The sequence below is a fragment of the Nicotiana tomentosiformis genome, chromosome 1 (genome assembly GCF_000390325.3).
Source record: "Nicotiana tomentosiformis chromosome 1, ASM39032v3, whole genome shotgun sequence".
Classification (NCBI taxonomy): domain Eukaryota; kingdom Viridiplantae; phylum Streptophyta; class Magnoliopsida; order Solanales; family Solanaceae; genus Nicotiana; species Nicotiana tomentosiformis.
The window spans coordinates 149449391-149463654 of NC_090812.1; the positions used below are offsets into that span (position 1 = coordinate 149449391).

Here is a 14264-nt window from a genome sequence, read left to right on the forward strand (position 1 = left end):
TAGTTACTATCTAATAGTTAAAGTAAATATGGAACTAATGTCATACGTTTTACCAAATTGATCAAGAACATCAACAACCCAGTTGTCACTTTTTTCTTCCATTCCTTATGATCTTCTCCTGGAAATCCATCAATGTCGGTGTTGCTATCTTCGTTTCCTGTGGTTTCTTTTTGTATAGTATCCAAAATCTAGGAAGAAGGGCACAAGCATGGAAAAGTGGAAATTAAAATTTTAAATATTTAGGCGAAAGGAGCAGGAAGATATCGAGGAATATAAGGAGGAAGAGATTGTTAAAATTGAAAATCAAATCACCAATTTATTTGCTGGTATGCAATTTAGTGAGCCATGACTTATTAGCTTTTGATGCATTTTATTTCTTTCTCGGATTAAATCACTTGTGCTCCTAATTTTTGGGTTGAATTATGGGTGGTGATTTTTACGGTGGTCCATGAAGGATGAGATGAAGGGAAAAGAGATGGGGTTGAAGAAGATGAGGGTATGTGTGTAATTTTAATTTTTTTTTTAATGGTAATAACACGTGTCATGGTCTTATAAAATGGTCAAGAAAAAAGTTAAGTGTATTAGACTATAGGATATCATTCATAGTTTGGGGAGGATAATGTGTACGCAGATTTTACCCTACCCTAGGGTAGAGAGGCTAACATTCCAGTATAATCTCACTAGTTGGGTTTGGGGAGGATAATGTGTATGCAGACCTTACCCCTACCCTAAAGTAGAGAGGCTATTTCCGATAAACCGTTGGCTTTCTCCCTCCAAAAACTCCCCACCTTGCTCTTGGGGGTGACTCGAACTCACAACCTCTTGATTGGAAGTGGATGGTGCTTACCACTAGAGCAACCCACGAAAGGCACACCTAACACATACAAACAGAAATGTATACTCTTTCCGTTTCAATTTAGGCGATGTAATATGACTCGGTACGGAGTTTAAGAAAAAAAAAAAGAATTTAAAATTTATGGTATTAAAAGGTTAAGGGATAAAAACTTTGTAGGGCTATGACATTTGCGTGATTATAAAAGCTTTTCAAAGTAAAATATATAGATTAAAAATTAAAAATTAAATTATTTCTAAATTTAAAAATATATTATTTATTTTGGATTAATTTCTTTCTACGCTCCAACTAGCTTTCCTCTGTTGCCTCAATTATTATATGAATATATTTAAGAAACCTGACTCAAGTCTTTGTCTTTTTGTTGGTTAAAAGTGGCACTTTTTGACAAGAGAAAAAAGGATAGTTTTTCATCAAAAGCAAGAGACAGATAGCACGGAAGCAACTAGCATTCTCTGAGCATTCTTCTGTGCATATTACTCTTAGCATTGAACAGGTAAACCTAAGGCTATTTTTAAGATGGAATTATTAATCCTCTCCAAATTGTTATATCATTTTGTGATTTGCTTTGCAGCTTTCAGAAATGGATATTGGCTTAGCAGTAGGGGGTGCATTTCTATCTTCAGCTTTGAATGTTCTCTTTGATAGGCTTGCTCCTCAGGGTGAGTTGCTGAAGATGTTTCAAAGGGGCAACAAGCATGATGTTGGACTGCTAAAGAGGTTGAAGATGACTTTACTTGGTCTTCAAGCTGTGCTAAGTGATGCAGAGAATAAGCAGACATCTAATCCATACGTGAGCGAGTGGCTAAATGAACTTCGGGATGCTGTGGACAGTGCTGAAAACTTAATCGAAGAAATCAATTATGAAGTTCTGAGAGTTAAAGTGGAAGGTCAGCATCAAAATCTTGCAGAAACAAGCAACAAGCAATTAAGTGACCCCAACTTGTGCTTGAGTGATGAATTTTTCCTTAACATAAAGGAGAAGTTGGAAGACTCCATTGAAACATTGGAGGAGTTGGAAAAGCAAATCGGTCGCCTTGATCTAACAAAGTATCTTGATTCGGATAAACAAGAAACTAGAAGACGTTCAACTTGTGTGGTTGATGACTCTGATATCTTTGGCAGACAGAATGAAATAGAGGAATTGGTGGGCCATTTATTATCTATTGATGCAAATGGTAAAAATTTGACAGTAATTCCTATTGTTGGAATGGCTGGGATTGGCAAGACAACACTTGCTAAAGCTGTTTACAATAATGAGAAGGTGGAAAAATACTTTATGAGTTAAAAGCCTGGTTTTGTGTGTCTGAACCATAAGATCCTTTCAGAATAACAAAAGGGCTCCTTCAAGAAATTGGCTCATTAAACTCAAAGGTCGATAACAATCTTAATCAGCTTCAGGTCAAATTGAAGGAAAGCCTAAAGGGAAAAAGGTTTCTTATTGTCCTAGATGATGTGTGGAATGACAACTATAATGAGTGGGATGACTTGAGAAATCTTTTTGTACAAGGAGATGTAGGAAGTAAGATCATTGTGACGACACGTAAAAAAAGTGTTGCCTTGACGATGGGTAATGAGCAAATAAGCGTGGATACTTTGTCTAGTGAAGTCTCTTGGTCTTTATTCAAAAGACATTCATTTGAATACATGGATCCTAAGGAACATCCAGAACTTGAAAATGTCGGAAAGCAAATTGCAGATAAGTGCAAAGGACTACCCTTGGCACTAAAGACGCTTGCTGGCATGTTACGCTCCAAATCAGCAGAGATTGAAGGGTGGGGACACATTCTAAGAAGTGAAATATGGGAGCTGCCTGATAATGGCATATTACCAGCATTGATGTTGAGCTACAATGATCTTCCCGCACATTTGAAGCGATGCTTTTCCTATTGTGCAATATTTCCGAAAGATTATCTATTTTGCAGAGAACAAGTCATTAAACTATGGATTGCTAATGATCTCGTACTGCAAAAAGATGAAATAATTGAAGATTTGGGCAACCAATACTGTAATATGGCCATTATTTTGTCAAATGGAGTCCATCTCACATAAGCATAAGCATCTTTGTAAAGTGTAGACTTTGTTGGCAATATTCTTTGGGACCCAAAAATATTGCATTGTGTGTTGGACATCATTTGCACAAGTTGTATCTCTTCTTTTACACCTAAGAGGTCAAGACTTTTTTGCCTATAAAAGGGAAGGCCATTAGTTCATTTTAGATACACCAACAAGACTTGTCTTCAATTCTTGTTTCTTCCTTTCTTCCTTTATTAAGAGTGTTTTGTATGAGAGTTAAGTGTTGGGAAGCACTTGTGTGAACCCTTTCTTTGGAGTGATCTTGTGAGGTTATTCTCTTAGGGTATTTGGGATTAATTAGAGTGTTTACTCTAATTTTGTACTCTCTTTTGTACTCTTATTATTATACTAAATTGCTCCTCTCCGTTTGTGGACGTAGTTCACTTTGACCGAACCACGTTAAATTTGTGTCTTCTTTATCTAATTTAATTGCCGTTATTATCAACTTCCATTGTCTTTGTTATTGTCATTATACCGTTGTTTGGCTAAATTCCGCACTATCCGGGTTCCCGATCCTAACAAATACTTTCTCGAGTTGAGATCAAGATCATTATTTGAAAGGGTCTCAAAGTCTTCTCAAGGGAACAAAGAGAAATTCTTAATGCATGACCTCGTTAATGATTTGGCCCAAATTGCATCTTCAAAACTTTGTATCAGGTTGGAAGATAGCAAAGGATCTCATATGTTGGAAAAAAGTCGACACATGTCATACTCAATTGGAGATGGTGGTGACTTCGAGAAATTGAAGCCCCTCCGCAAGTTGGAGCAATTGAGGACTTTGCTTCCGATACAACACCTTTACACTCATTATCTAAGCAAGAGGGTGCTGTATAACGTATTGCCAAGTCTAACATCCTTAAGGGCACTATCATTGTCTGGTTATCAAATCAAGGAGTTACCAAATGTCTTGTTCATCAAATTAAAACACCTAAGATTTTTGGACCTTTCTTGTACATGGATAAAACAGTTACCAGATTCAATTTGTGTATTGTATTGTCTAGAGACACTTCTCTTGTCATCTTGTGAAGATCTTGAGGAGTTACCGATGCAAATGGAAAAGTTGATCAACTTGCATCACCTTGATATTAGCGGCACTTCTAGCTTGAAGATGCCGCTTCATCTGAGCAAGTTGAAAAACATCCGTGTGTTATTGGGAGCTAAATATTTCTTAGGTGGTTGCAATGGTTCGAGAATCGAAGATTTGGATGAATTGCAGAACTTGTATGGAACTCTATCTGTTCTAGAGTTGCAAAACGTGGTTGATAGAAGCGAAGCTATGAAGGCAAACATGAGGGGAAAGAAGTATGTTGAGAAGTTATCGTTGGAGTGGAGGGAAAGTATTGCTGACAATTCACAAAATGAAAGAGACATACTTGATGAGCTACATCCAAATCCAAACATAAAAGAACTCCGAATCACTGGATATAGAGGGACAATATTTCCAAACTGGCTCGCTGATCATTCGTTTCTTAAACTGGTGAAATTGTCTCTTGGCAACTGCAAGGACTGTTATTCTTTGCCAGCACTAGGACAACTTCCTTCTTTGAAATTCCTTGCAATTCGAGGGATGCGTGGAATAACAGAGGTGGCTGAAGAATTTCATGGTAGTTTGTCCACCAGAAAGCCTTTTAACTCTCTGGAAAAACTTGAATTCGCAGAGATGTTGGAGTGGAAGCGGTGGCATGTACCAGAGAATGGAGAGTTTCCTATACTTCAGGATCTTTCAATTAAAGATTGCCCTAAGTTGACAGGGAATTTGCCTGAAAATCTTTGTTCTTTGACAAGATTGAAAATTTCTAATTGTCCGGAACTCAATCTAGAGACACCTATCCAACTTTCAAGTTTAAAAAGTTTACAAGTTGTTGGTTCTCCTAAGGTTGGAGTTCTCTTTGATCACGCTGAACTGTTTGCATCCCAGCTTCAGGTAATGAAACAGATAGTTGAATTATGCATAGGTGATTGTCGCTCTCTTACCTCATTGCCTATTAGCAGTCTGCCAAATACCTTGAAGGAAATAGAGATAAAGTATTGTGGGAAATTGAAATTAGAGACATCAGTTGGTGAGATGATTTCAAGCGGGTGTATCATGTTTCTCGAGAATTTGAGAGTAGAAGGATGTGACTCTATAGAAGATATATCACCTGAGTTGGTCCCAAGTGCACGCAATTTGAGTGTATGTAGTTGTCACAAACTTACTAGGCTTTTGATTTCCAATGGGACTGAAGATCTCATAATTGAAAAATGTGAGAATCTCGAAATGCTTTCAGTGGCATGTGGGACTCAGACCACGTCGTTGCATAATTTGCATATTAGCAATTGCCAGAAGCTGAAGTTGCTACCAGAAGGAATGCAGGAACTCCTTCCATCTCTTAAGAAACTGGTACTGGAAAATTGTCCAGAAATCGAGTCCTTTCCTGAAGGAGGATTGCCCTTCAATTTAGAAGTCCTTGAGATCCAGCATTGCAAGAAACTGGTGAATGGCCGAAAGGAGTGGGGTTTACAGAGGCTTCCCTGTCTCAGGGATTTAAGCATCTCCCATGATGGTACTGACGAAGAAATTCCTGCTGGTGAAAATTGGGAGTTGCCTTGCTCTATTCGACGTCTTAGCACAGAAAATTTGAAAACATTAAGCAGCCAAGTTCTCAAAATCCTGACCTCTCTCCAATATCTATCTATTTGTATTTCACCTCAAATTCAGTCACTGCTGGAAGAAGGGCTTCCCTCGTCCCTTTCTTTACTAACATTATGTTGCTATGATGAGCTCCATTCACTACCGACTGAAGGTCTTCGGCGCCTCACTTCGCTTAAATTTCTAGGGATCTTTGGCTGTGATAAACTCCAATCTCTTCCAGAATCAGGGCTGCCCTCCTCCCTCTCTAAGCTGCGTATCCTTGATTGCCCTAATCTCCGATCTCTTCCAGAATCATCGCTGTCCTCCTCCCTCTCTAAGCTGAATCTCTGGAATTGTCCTAATCTCCAATCCCTTCCCGTTAAAAGGATGCCATCTTCCATCTCTGAACTATATATTTCTAACTGCCCATTGCTCAAACCACTCCTAGAATTTGAGAAGGGGGAATACTGGCCAAATATTGCTCATATTCCCTCCATTGTGATCGACGGGGAATATCTGTAATGATTATAACGAGTGGTGCTCTGATAAATGTAACTTATTTTTTCTCTTTTTTATCTCAGCAGCTTTTTATTTTTTGGTTACTTCTATTGGCTTGTTTGTTAATTAATTATTTTCCTTTGTTAAAAGTCATTTTGAGCAGTGTGAAGAGTCTATTGCAACTATGTTGCAGCTACAAATATGATTCATTTATTTTCTTGAAAATTTTAGTTCATGTATTTCTTTATGTTTCAACTAAATAGAAATTCATGTAATCTTGTTGTTTTCCTTTTGCGAGTTGAGGAATGAGGAGGCAGTTTATAGTAATGCACATTTTCGCTCTGAGCTTTGATCTGTCTACTGGACGTGCAAAATCCATTTTTTTCCTACTCAAAGGTACAGGAGACAGAAAATCTGTTTCCTATCTATAAAAGATAAAAGACCATATTAAGGTTATAATGTATGATCATCTGATCTCAACTTAGCAATTTATTTTTCCTTTGTCAGGATTTTGGTAACTTCTTGTAAGCTATTACAACTCCTTAGTTGGTGAAAGGAAAGTTGTGCTGATATTCTCTATTGAATAGGCAATGACCTCAACTGTGATCGGTCATCAGATGTAAGTCAAGTAACATACTTCTATGCGTGTAATTTGCCAGCATTAGTTCTCTTTCATCAGTCAGTGAAACGGAATAGTCATTTCTCTTAAGTCATCCACTGCTCTTAACTGTCAAAACTAGGTCATTACTACACATTTTATGAAATTTGATTTGCTCCGAGTAATTCTTTCTCTACTGTTGATTAGTCTGCATAGATTTGATGGTAGTAGTTTTAAGGTTTCACTCTATTAAGATTTATTTTTGTTCTAACAAAATCTTCTGCTTAAAGATTTTCACTTGATTGCACCACTTCCAGTTTTACTTTCCAACATATCATAACAGATCACAAATGCAATGTTTGACGAATGAAAACCATTTTGCTAAGAGTCTCTCTAATGAATCAATAAGTATTTGTACTCTTTTCCAGTTAAACCCGGCCATGAACAACGTGATCTTCTTCTCTTGATTAAGAAGTATCATTCTTCCTATCGTGTGAAGTTTCATTTCCAGTAGACCTAAGCCTGGGATAGGCATTAAACTTGTCATCAGGAACTTGATGAGCATGAAAATAGTTTTTTATGTATATTATGACCATCTTATAAAGGAAGCGGGATTTTTTTAGTTTTGTACGATTGTTATGAGAATTGTCATCTCTAGAATGGATTTATAGAAAACTAAAGGAAATTTCCTATTTTCTTCTATTTTGTCAGGAATTTGACAACAGTACATGGTCTGATTGATCAGTCTCTTTGCTCTATTTTGAGAATGATTTGGCAACGGTACCTTGTCATTTAACCATGGAAAATTCTTTTAGTCTATAGTACCTTTCTCCCTTGCTGCGCTGTTGTCTCCGAATATCCAATCCCTCCCGGTCCATTGATCAAACCACGTCTAGAAGTCGAAAAGGGGGAATACTGGCTAGAAATTGCTCAAATTTCCACCATATGAATTGATGAGGAATGCATGTAACAATTAAATCAAATGGTACTGTGATAAATGTAAGTTGTTCTCTCCTTCAGTAGTATTTTTTCAAGTTTTTACTACTTACCTTTGCTTGCTTGTTAATTCCTTTTATTCGTTATATCTTGTTGAGCAGTTTGTAGCGTCTAGTTGCACTGTGAAGCCGAGGAAGCATCTTTGCTCGAAATGAAATTTAAGGTTAGCTGTCAAAAGAGTTACTTATATGTTGCAACTACAGAAATCTTTATACATTATGACAAAAACTTATTATAAATAGGATTAATAATTTGCTCTAGAAAGTAGTTAGCACATATAATTGCAATTCATGTATTCTTCTGAAAAAATATCTCAATCTTCATTCTTGTAGAATTTTAGTTCATGTGTTGCTTGAACTTTCATCTCATATATGGTTTAGAGTAATGCACACGTCCACTATTGAATGTAAAGCTCTAATAGAATTCAAAGGTATACGCGACACATGGTTTGTATCCTATCTATAAAAAAATAGAAAAGTTTGCTTCCCAATATGATTATCGGATATCAGCTTAGATATTATTTTTATCAGGATTTGGGTGACAATATGCAAGCTATTACCTCTCTTAGCTTGAATGTGGTCTGTCAGCAAAGTGTAAGTGAAGAAAAGTACTACTCTTTTGTGTGAAATTTCACAGTACTACTTTCTTTGATCATTCTTAGAAAATATTGTGCAAAATTTTGTACAGCAGTTAAAAGAACAAATCATTTTCTGTTATAGATTAAACCATCCGGTGCTATGAACTATCAAATTAAAACTGATATTTGCCCAAATTAAAATAAGTCCATTTTGTGTATTATACAGTTCAGCGTTGATTGGGAGTTACCTGAAAATTTCAAAATGTCCTGATTCCTGAACTCAATTTGGACCACCTATCCAACTTGAATGTTGTTGGTTCTCCTAAGCTTGGACTTCTTTTTGATAACTGTTTATGTCCCAAAAATCTGTGTAAGTATTAAGTCTTATGTTGAGCATTGACAGTCCTCTTTGAGCGTTTATTCTCTGCTGATTCTCAGTCGTGCCAAGTCTTTTAGACCAGTTTTTTAATTTATTCTTATATGAAATGTCCTTCTCATTTTCATGGACACACGGTGAGGATCCGACAGTGGTCCGCTCTTCGGTGATGCATATTATCTGTTCAAAATATGATGCAGTCCTAATGCGTTTATTGCACATTCCTGTCTAAATAATTTGACTGTTTGTTTTGAGGATTTCTCCTTTGCTTTTCTATTAGCTCGTTTTGGCCGCTGATACATTGTCATTGTTGCACTTTTTTTAATTGAGAAGCCTTCAGTTGTTGAAATGGCAGCTTGGCTCCCTTGATGTTGCTTTGCTCTTCTAGTTTATTCTTCGTAAAATATTGATTGTGAGCTATGACATCTTAAAACTACTTCAGTTGGCAGTAAGTTTAGGATAAAACCATGATTGTTGTTTACTTGTCTAGAGGAATCATTTATGTATAGCTATACAAATGTGGGCTGCTAAAATAGTAGCACATTAGTTGGCTAAGAGTTCTAACATATCCTTTTCTTTTGTTTTCAGTTTGGTTTTTCTGAGTTGTTGAGAAGGGAAGGCTGTTGAGATATTTAAGTTACTCTGAGAAGGGACCTGGCATTTCTGCTCTGGTTACGTTTGGCCAACGGAAAGCAAAATACGACATTATTATTGGACTTTTCGTACTGAGTAATCTGAACTTCTGGAGGTGAACGGTTAGAGCAAACTGTAAATGTACTGTAAAATGTACAAGAAACAGAGGAGATTCTGAGGAGAGAACGTTAAATGTCAATGAAAGAGAAAGTGAGGTTTCAATAGTCTCTTATTTTCTTTCCTCAAGTTGGCTAGACATTTTTTGGAAGTTGGACCTATACTCTGCTTGTCAATTCAGCTCCAGATTCAGGATGGATTCAATTGAATTCATTGCGTTTAACTCAAATTACATATCATTGCCACTTAACTTCTATCCACTAACACTGTAAAGAAGTTCTTACATTAAACCATCATTCATGGTGGTAGTGACGAAGAGATTATGGCTCATGAAATTTGGGAATCACCTTACTCTATTCGACGTTTTAAAGTAAACAATCTGAAAACATTAAGCAGCCAAGTTCTCAAAAGCCTCACCTCTCTGGAATATCTATCGATTCGTAATTCTCCTCAAGTTTGGTCACAAGTTGAAGAAGGTATCCCTCGTCCCTCACTTCACCTCGAAGTCTAGATGTAAGTTATTCTCTACTTTAGTAGCTTCCTATTTTTTGTTACTTCTATTTGCTTGTTTTTAATCCTTTTCCTTTGTTAAATCGTATTGAGTAGTGCGTGGCGTCTACTGCGCTATGAAGCTGAGGAAGCATCTTCACTTTGGGATGAAATTTATTGTTAGATGACAAAAAGAAAAAGTAATAAAATCCTTATATTTGCTCCAGAAAGTTGATAGATTTATGTAATCTTTTACCATGCACATAAATGTCCACTCTTGAATGCCAAGCTCTAATAGAATCAAAACGATACACGACAAAAAAATTGTTTCTTATCCATCAAAAATAAACATAAAAAATTGCTTAACAACTAAAAGCATCAGCACTGTATAGGTTATTATGTATGATTTCGGATATCAACTTGGCATTTTTTTCTTTCTTTGTCAGGATTTTGGTAACAATATATAAGCTATTATAGCTCTTAGCTCAGTTGGTAAAAGTTAAGTTTTGCTGATATTCTCTATTGAATTGACAAACACCTCGATTGTGGTTTATCAGCAAAGTATAAGTGAAGAAAGAGTACTAGTCATTTTTATCGTCCAATGCTCTTAACTATCAGAACTGATATTTTTGTCATATTAAGATATGTTCGCGGTTTTGTTATAGCTGAGTGTGACGTTATGCTTATACTTTGACCTGTTAATACATTGCTCAGAGTAATTCATTATTTATTGTGGATTTGTCAGCATATAGATTTGATGGTAGCTAGTCTGAGGCAGGGCTCAATTAACATTCATTTTCATTTCTCGAACGGTTTTACAGCTAAGTAAGAACAACTTTTCTATTTTCTTCTATTTTGTAGGAATTTGACAACAGTACAAGGTTCAATTGATTGTTTTCTCTGCTCTATTTTGAGAATGATTTGCAACAATACGAAGTCATTTCCTCATGGAAGGTTCTTTCAGTTTTTAGCTGAAGTTTGCGCTCAGGGGCGGATCCAGCCCTCTAGCACCGGGTTCAATTGAACCCAGTGCTTTTATTAGTGCTTTTATTGCGGAGTATAAATTTATGTATAAAAATTTATTAAAATTACAATAAGTAATAAATATAAACCCATAACTTTAAAAATATAATGATGTAATGCTAAAAACATTAATGGTTGAACCCATAGAATTTAAATCTTGGATCCGTCTTTGTTTGCGCTCTCTATTAATTAAGTATTCAATGGCTGGAAGTGAGTCCTTTGCAGTAGCAAAAGAGAGATGGCACAAAATTGCTCATATTTCCACCATAACTTATGATGGGAAATGCAAATAAAACAAAGTGCTCTGGTATATGTAAGTGATTCTCTACTTCAGTAGCTTTATATTTCATTACTTCTCTTTACTTGTTTGTAAATTATTTTTCTTTGTTAATCTTGCGGAGCAGCACAAAGTGTCAGTATGATGAATCGCTTTGCTCTATTTTGAGAATGATGCGATAATGATACAGTTCTAAACTATCAAAAGTGGCGTCTTGTCAAAGTTAGACTAGGTCATTATTTTATTATAGCTTAGATTGACACTAAGCTATACATATTATACATTTTATAAAATTTGATTTGCTCCGAGTAATACTTTCTGTACTGTGGATTAGTCAACATTTATTTGTTATAACAAACTCCTCTGCTTAAATATTTTCACTTGATTGCACCACTTCCAGATTTACGTTCCAAGATATAGTAGCAGATAACAAATGCAATGTTTGACGAGTGATAACCATTTTGCGAGGAGTCTCTCAAATGAATCAGTACTACTTCTCTTTTGATAATTTGTCCATATTACAATATCAATTAAATGGCCTTGTGCTGTTAACTATCGGTACTGATACTTTGTCCTTGTTACGATAGGTCTTGTGGTTTTATTATATCTGAGGGTGACACTAATTAAGCTTTGTGTATTTTAAAATTAATGCAATTTGATTTGCTCCAAGTCATTCTTTTTTACCTTGGATTAATCAGCATATAGATTTGATGGTACTAGTTTGAAGCTCGGCTGTATTAACATTGAAATGTTCTACCATTTCCAGGTTTTCGTCCAACATTTTGCTAGAACTCTCTCAAACTAATCAGTAAGTGTTTGTACTCTTTTCAAGTTACATTAAACTCCCTTTGTTAGGAATTGGCAGCAATACAGCTTCCAAAGTTTTAAGAAATAAGTAAACTTCCTTTGTTTTGCATTTCTCTCTTTGCTATTCACCTACGCCTTGGATCGGTATTAAACTTGTCATCTGGTATTTGATGAGCACGAAAATACGTATTACTCCTACTTGAAATCATTCCAAGTAGCATATGTTCCCTTGCCTTTCCAACTGTACTCGAACTTTTGCTTCTTCAAAGGACTGAAATCGAAGAACAGGAGTATAGGAATGAACAACCCTGATCATTGCTGTACATCCAGCGGCTGGGGAAACAAATAAACATTTTGTGACCGGAAAAAATAACTAGTAAACAAACAAGGAGAAGTACATAGAAAGGATATTACAGACGACTTTACTAACAAAATAGCTTATGTTAATAAGAGGATAGAACTTAAGGTGGCATACAAGATGAGGTGACCATCAATCCAAATAAATGCCTACTTATAGATAACATGTGCATTACTCCATAACCACCCCCTCCTTCCTCAACTTACTGTAAAAAGAGAAACAGCAAGAATAACATGAATTTCTGTTGAGGTAAAACTTCAAGCAATACTTAGACAAAAAAATTGTCAAGTAAGATTGACACATATTTTAAATGACTATGCACATCTGGCTGACATATATGTGCATGATATAACGTAATGTTTATATCTTCAGTCCAAATCTCAAAACAAAAACTGATATAACGTAACCAAAAGACATCAAATAGAGCAAGGAAACTCCCCAATTTTCACCAGCAGGAATCCCTTCGTCACTACCATCATGGTAGGCATTTAACTCTGTGAGACAGGGGAGTCTCCGTAAACCCCACTCCTTTCGCACATTCACCAGTTTCTTGCAATTCCAGATCTTAAGGACTTCTAAATTGAAGGGTAATCCTCCTTCAGAAGTGGGTGAAAATTCAACCACTCTTTTACCCATTCCCCTTTCTTCACTACAAGCACCCTCACTCTCTTTTTCTTTTTCTTTTTTATTTTTACCACCTCTCCTTCTGGACTCAGAAGTTTCTACATCCACCACAGATCCAACCAAAATAAACCTATTCTCCAGATTTTCAGCCAACTCAGAAATGACCTTAGTAGTAGTATTTGGGCTAGAGGTTACCTGTTCAGTATCAGAAGATCCAGTTTCTCCCCCCGCAGTCGCAGACTTGAAGGAGTCGTCAGAGTTCTGGGGTTCTTGGTCTTGGCTAGCTTTCAGTTGTGCGTTTAATTTCTTGGATAACTCACTGCCAGCCACGATCTTGCGAACAAGCATTTTTACTCTTCTTTTCATAGGTTGAGGAGTGGTTGAAGATGAGGAGCATGGTGGGGGTGTACCGGGGTTATCAGAAGGGTTAGTCATTTGGTGCTTGATTCTGGAAGAAAGAAGAGAGGTAGATTGAAAACTGAAAGAAGATGGAAAGATTTTTTTCGATGGTTTGAGAATTATGAAGAGAGGGCGGAGAAGATGATGATCAACTTAAAGAAAGGGGGTAATTAATGGGTAATGGCAGGCTCATCAGAACCAAGGGGGTAATTAGAAGTCTAATCAAACTAAAATGCCAGTTTTGAATAGACAGTGGAGTCTTCCCTAGAATCTAGGTATTTTAATTTGGTTAGGATTCTCTTGAACGGAACTGGTTCAATTTAATTGGATAAGTTCAAGAGAAATTTGGACTACGGTAGAACTCTGCTCATGATTCAAATATTATTATTTCAAATTGTGTAAAATGTAGAAAACATACCGTGTAATCTTGATGAACCAGGTTCTTTACTGAGAATACTCTTGTGTAAGTCTAAATTTGCCAAAATAGAGAAAATATCATTAGAGATTAATGACTCATTTTAACACATGGCACAAGAGTATACTATTGAAAGTATGAGACTGAGCAAAAATTAATCTAATTATGTACACAATTTTCAAATTTTCTAACCAAAAAAAAAAAAATCAATTTTTTTTTTCGTTGTGTACTCTGAACTGGTCCTTTTAGGTGATCTTAATCATCCCTAATTCTAACCTGTTCCTTTCAAAGTGATCTCTACTTAGGGCTTTTGTGAAGATGTCAGCTATTTGCTAGTTAGTAGCACAAAATTCCATAGTGATCAACCCATTTTCATAGTTATCCCTCAAAAAGTGATGCCTAACATCTATGTGCTTAGTTCTCTTGTGATGAACCGGGTTCTTAGTCATACTAATTGCACTAGTGTTATTACAAAAAATGAGAATACAACCAACATCAATTTCAAAGTCCATTAATTGTTGTTTGATCCATAACAATTGA

The 14264-nt window shown here is 36.2% G+C and overlaps 1 long non-coding RNA gene and 1 pseudogene across 1 annotated transcript; both read left to right on the forward strand.

Moving 5' to 3' along the window:
* Nucleotides 1-1360: 1360 nt before the first annotated feature.
* Nucleotides 1361-6095, forward strand: LOC104094930 (putative disease resistance RPP13-like protein 1; annotated as a pseudogene).
* A 582-nt stretch (nt 6096-6677) lies between these two features.
* LOC138903752 (uncharacterized) lies at nt 6678-11807 on the forward strand. Its single transcript, XR_011413148.1, has 3 exons — nt 6678-6839; nt 11456-11608; nt 11709-11807. It is a non-coding gene; the product is annotated as an uncharacterized lncRNA (long non-coding RNA).
* The last annotated feature ends 2457 nt before the right edge of the window (nt 11808-14264 follow it).